Source organism: Lactuca saligna, chromosome 2, assembly GCF_052625555.1.
Source record: "Lactuca saligna cultivar CGN05327 chromosome 2, ASM5262555v1, whole genome shotgun sequence".
Taxonomy (NCBI): Eukaryota; Viridiplantae; Streptophyta; class Magnoliopsida; order Asterales; family Asteraceae; genus Lactuca; species Lactuca saligna.
The window spans coordinates 179,910,823-179,916,899 of NC_136418.1; the positions used below are offsets into that span (position 1 = coordinate 179,910,823).

A 6,077-nucleotide genomic window follows, 5' to 3' on the forward strand; every position below is an offset into this window, starting at 1 on the left:
ATTACTATGAAATTAATGGATATTATTATTAACAAATCATTTATAAACATAAAAAATATTTTTTTTATTATAAACAAAGGAAATACATTTGTTGTTAATTTCTAGAAATAGAATGGTCGACTATGTACTTCTCAATTGTTTGTTGACCACTTCAAAGTCTTTATGTTCTTCATATGTATCGTTGTGGGTGTCATAGTGAGAAGTAATCTATTAGGCGTGACCAATACAAGAGTTGATAATATTTATTAATACGCAATCAATAAGTTTCTACTTGCTATTAAGCATGATGCTATATGATCATGTGTTATTAGAAAATATCATTACACGAACATATAGATCTTTCATTATGTTCTTTAACCTAACTATCACCTAACCTCCAAACATTACCCGGTAACAACCATAAAATTACACATATCTATCGAGAGTGAAAAGTAAACTTTGAATGACAATTTAAATAGATAATCACCCTTCACTTGTTTCCATATAAATTATCATTCAGGGTTCACTTTTCACATTTTATAGATGTGTGTTAGCCGATGATTGTTAATATGTAAGGTATGGATGTTGGTTGGTAGTTAGGTTAAACAATATAAGAAGAACACCAACATTAGAGGAATGCTGTAACGTCCGAAAAACACAACCAATTTAAAATTTTCAAAACAACCCGATTTTCATTAAAATGTTTACAAAAAGGTTTTCAATACAATTCATTTAAGTATTCCCAGAATCATGTCGTTACGAAATCATAAGGAGCGGTACGATCGCGCCTTCGCCTTGCCACAGTCTCCTGAAGAACCTGAAAAACATTAAACCACAACTGTAAGCCCGAGAGCTTAGTGAGATACCCCCAAGATACCAACCACGCATACGCCCTTCCAGGCTACGACCTTCCGGTCCAAAATATATAAATCATACATAACATAACAGAACATAGAACAACCATGCATATCGGGTCTAACGTGACTGGTCCGCCGTATCGGGCCTTCAGTCCTTCGGATCCATCCTCCGGGTCTAGTCATGTCCTTCGAGTCTACAGTGGGGTTGGTCCGCCCGCATCAGGCCTTCAACCCACCTGGTCCACTCTCTGAGTCTACAGTGTGACTGGTCCGCCCGCTTTGGGCCTACAGTCGGCCTGGTCCACTCTCCGAGCCTCGGCACGTCTGGTCCGCCCTCATGGGGCCTACAGCCTATCCGGACCGCTCGCTGGGCCTTCGGAACAACCGGTCCGCCCTGGGTATCTTGGCCTACAGCACAAAGCAGGACCCGCCTCAACCCATCTCCAGTCCAAACAACCATGTGCACAAAACATACATTCATATAACAGTCATGATCAACAAACCGAGTAAACAGATCACATAGCATATCATTACTCTAACCGGGCTACCGACCTACCCGTTCACTAGCATAGCATTACTCTGCATATCGAGGACTGACCTTTATAAGGTCCCCTTAGCATGTATCATCCTAACTACCAGGATGCAGACACAACCAACAACAACATGATAAACGTAACTGAATCTCAATACAAATAAGGGCCGGCCTTGGTGCCTTAGACCCTGTTGATATAGTGAGGATAACTCACCTCGAAACTGACGGCTGAAAAGATAAGATCCCGCTGCTTCGAGCTCTGACACAACTCCTCCACTGAACATCAACAATGACCCAATAAATACCCATAATTACCGAAATACCCCTGGAAGACAACTGATCAACCCTGGACAAGTCAAAGTCAACCCCTGACAGACCCTACTCGCCGAGTCAACCCGATGACTCGCCGAGTCCTTATGCTCAGACTTCCCTCACTTAGTGACCCAACTCGCCGAGTCACCCCAAGACTCGTCGAGTGCAACAACTCTGAGTCCACTCGCACCCAACTCACCGAGTCATCCCTCGACTCACCGATTCGTCGACTCAACCAGGAATATAGGGACTTCCTTGACATGACTCGCCGAGTCCAACTGGACTCGCCGAGTCCAAGGCAATCTTCAACCTACTCGCCGAGTTGTTCTTCCAACTCGTCGAGTTCAAGGCCATCTTCAAGCAACTCGTCGAGTCCACCCATGTGACTCGCCGAGTTCCACCAGTCTGAATCCATACAGAAGCATCTCAGGCCATGCAATTGATCCAAGACATAGATCCAGCCTCCTACAATCCATCCATCACGTAAAGTAGCAAACTTTACGTGAATCAAACGAGATCTAGGCCATTTCCACCTTAAAACCAAGGTTTGGGACATGATAGCTTCACTCATAGCACAAAGGTTGGGACTTTAATGCACTCGATGACTTCTCCACTCCAGATCTGAGGTGACAACCTCAGATCCATCCTCCAACACCAAAACGTCACACAACCAAGCATCCCACACAACCCCAAATGATGAAACTAGGAATGCACAGCTCAAGGACGAAGATGTTACCTCCAGAAGATGCCTCAATAACAGCTAAACACGAGTCCAAGCAAAGCCCTTTGATCCAAACCACTTCTCCTTCAAGATTTCTCCAAGCAACACCTCTCCAAGCTCCAATTTGCTCCACCAATGCTCTTCTCCACGAGATTAGGGTTTCTGGAACTCAAAGGGGGAATAAGAGAGGCTGTGGAGGGGTATAATGTTCTTTATATAGGGCTCAACCCCGGAAACTAGGGTTTTCTCCATACAACACCTACTCGCCGAGTCCACACTTGGGACTCGCCGAGTAGGCCACTTGGCACGCGACCATGACCGCGACCTGACTCGCCGAGTCTATCCATGGGCTCGCCGAGTCATCCTCTAAAACTTACACTTTTAGCCCTTCAACTCTACCCTTGCGAATCCGGGATGTTACAAATGCTAACTAACTTCATCTCACCATCATACCCACAACAATGCATAAGAAGACCATAGAGAGTTTGAGTGGTCAGGAAACAATAGAGGAGTACTTAGGCCACCAATATTTTGGTTATTATGTAATTTATAAAAGATTTGTTAATAATAATATCCATTAATTTTATGGTAATTTTCAAAAAAGTCCAAATATTTTGGTTATTATGTAATTTTTGAAAAAGTCCTAAAATTTTGAACAAACTAACGAAAAATGACAAAATACCGGCAAAATCTGCGAAACCGGCCGAAAAGGGTTTTTTCGAAGTTTTAACCAGTATTCCGTGTTTTTCTGTAAATAAAATTTATTTTGGGACTTTTTCAATAAATTGGATTAAAATTTTTGGACATTTCTGGAGATTTACGAGTAATTATAAATAAAAAACAATAAAAAACATGAACCCTAGATCATGAAATTATAGTGGTTGTTCTGACCTCGACGAACCGCCTCCTGCTGTTTCCGTTTGTCTCTCGATTTTTGTTATCAGGTAAATCCTCCGATTTGTTTTGCATCTTGTTTTTCTGCTCTTTGGTGCGTGTAAACCCTCCCTACGTATGAACAATTGGAGGCATAAACTAAACTCGAAATTACAAGATTGGGTTTTTCTTGTAAGTTTGTAATTGGGTATCAGTCGATGTTTTTTTGTATCGATACCAAAAGAAAAATTGAAACTTTTTGTGACTTTGAAGAGATCTAAGGCTATTTTGGATGTTGTTTCAAAAAGGATATGACCCTGGCTATCTCTGGCTATGAGTTTTGGTTGAGCTGTTACGGTATTTGAGTGATTGTGCAGCTAAACATGATTTGAAATTGTATTTTGTATGCTTTTGTTTCCAGTCGAGTGCTATTGTTGCATATATAGCAAACTGAAAGAAAAAATTCCCTACAGCTTCCGTAAATCGGTATGTCAGCAGGTAAATGGTACACTGTAAATGCATTAGACTGTATATATGAATGGATATGCAAATCTGCTGTTTTTTGGTTTGATTTAAAGATGAAAAGCTATATGCATATGCAATTTTTTAGGCATAGTTGTACATCATTGTTGGTTTGGTTTGATTGAAACAAGTGTAAATGATTTTCGGTTTTGGTGATTTCAACCTTTATATGTATATAAGATAAGATGCTTGTGAAAAATTGATGATTTTTTTTTTTATATGGGATTTAAGGTATGAGAACACAAGCTGAGGATGCTCCAGAGTTGATGCAGAATATACAATCACGGTTGCCAGTAAAAGAAGCGGCCCGCACGTGTGTGTTGTCCAAGTCATGGCTACACGCTTGGTCTACCATCCCTATCCTGAGGTTCGATGTACGAAGAGGCAAGAGCATGAAGTTGGTGGACGGGGACCGCACTCTGATGAGGTATCTCCGTGACAACACACCAATCGAAAGGTTTGATCTTATGATCGACATCGAGAGCCAGGAGTCGGCTTCTCATGTTGAAAAATGGATCGGGGCCATCGCAACCAAAAGTTGTCTTAGAGAGATGTCCCTCTCAATCGATATTGCTCTTTTGCGTACCTCGTTAACATTACCAGATGAGATACTCTCGGGTGAGAACCTAACTAAGATAAGAGTTTCCGCTTCGAATGGAATCCATTATGTTTGGATGACAACTAGCTATCATCCTGTGATCAATTGTTTGTCCCTATGAGAACTGTACTTGAATGGTGTGCGCATAAGTGAAGAGGCACTCCATGACATATTGTCGTCTTGTAGCTTGCTCGAGAAGATAGAGCTTCTAGATTCTTGCAAGGGGTTCAAGACCTTCAAGGTTAAAAACCTTCTTCGACTTTACGAATTACGAATAGATTTAGATGCTGTACACTCTACTGCTTTGGAAATCAGTGATGTCCCAAATCTTGGCGTGTTTAGCTACGATCTACATGTTTGCAGACCACAGATGCCTATTATTCCATTCAACGCCCTTTCAATATCATTAGGACGCAGCGTGACACGATTAATGTTAGGTGGCGTGATAACAGACAACGCGTGTCTTGAAACGATCAAAACGGAATTTCCTTTTCTCGAGAGTTTGACGCTTGATATGACATCATGGATGTTAGGAAGCTTCTATTTCACATGTGCTTCCATCAAGAGATTGTCCTTGCTGTCGTGCCGACGCATGCTTATCGATGTACAAGTTTATGCTCCAAAATTATTTTTTTTTGAGTTTGGTGGCAACACATTGCCTAGTCTCTTATTTCCAGTCTCGTCTCTCAAGCAAATCAAGGTTTCGCTCTCACTCATCCCTCTGATTGATGCTGATTTTTTTCTTAAGATGAGGGAAACACTCACGTTATCACGCATGTGCTACCTTAATATAATAACTGACAACTCAAAGCTGCCATTGGACATTGATATCGATGATCTAAGAACAAGGCTCCTGTTTCCTCCTGCTAGGAACGTGCAAGAACTCGCGTTTCAAACGGTAGCGGATGAATGTCTGTGGGAACGATCCCAATTTTTTGATGCGTTCTTTGAGATTTGTCATCCCAAGCATGTATTTGCAAGGCCAGACTCCCGGTTCAGACACAACAATCACTTTTGCAGGCTCATGCTGAAGGAGGTCTTGGAGAAGAAGACCAGAATCGCGTATTGGCCTCATTACCTGAAACATGTTCAAATAAGACAATATCGGCATCAGAAATGGAAAACCCTAACAGTTTCCCACAGAAGCTTTTTAGACGGATCGGCCCCTGGTGTCTACATGTACTTCAAACTAATGTGGCGTTAATGATCATCTGTGGCTGGGTTCTGTTATTTGTTTTATTTTAAACATGAAGAGAATTGTTTTTGTATAGATATGCTCGTTATTTAGTTATGATGTTTAGAAGGGAAAATCACATAAAAGCCATTTTGGTTGGGAGATGATTTGTACACAATAATTTTTCTCCATACACAACAATTAATGCTTTAAAATGTTATATTGTACAACTCTATAATGCATAAATTGTTGTGTATGGTAAAAAATTGTTGTGTACGAATCACTTACCATTTTGGTTTGATCAATGTTTAACTAACAATTCTCTTCTTGTTTAAAATAAACCACCAATATTTTTTATAAATTCAATTGTTACTAGTATTATATGTTATTAGTTATGAATATATATATATTTTTTTCCAAACAAACCACTCGTGTACTAAACAGCTAACTTTTTTTTTTTGGTTCCTAAGGTTGTTTTTCGGATCAGGTCCAAAAACGAAACCTTTTGC

General features: G+C 40.6%; 2 long non-coding RNA genes across 2 annotated transcripts; one reads left to right on the plus strand and one right to left on the minus strand.

Moving 5' to 3' along the window:
- Positions 1-651: 651 nt before the first annotated feature.
- LOC145028354 (uncharacterized) lies at positions 652-3,800 on the minus strand. Its single transcript, XR_013675981.1, has 3 exons — positions 2,417-3,800; positions 1,583-1,644; positions 652-796 (listed from the first exon to the last, which is right to left on the minus strand). It is a non-coding gene; the product is annotated as an uncharacterized LOC145028354 (long non-coding RNA).
- LOC145028353 (uncharacterized) lies at positions 3,261-5,730 on the plus strand. Its single transcript, XR_013675980.1, has 2 exons — positions 3,261-3,345; positions 4,028-5,730. It is a non-coding gene; the product is annotated as an uncharacterized LOC145028353 (long non-coding RNA).
- The last annotated feature ends 347 nt before the right edge of the window (positions 5,731-6,077 follow it).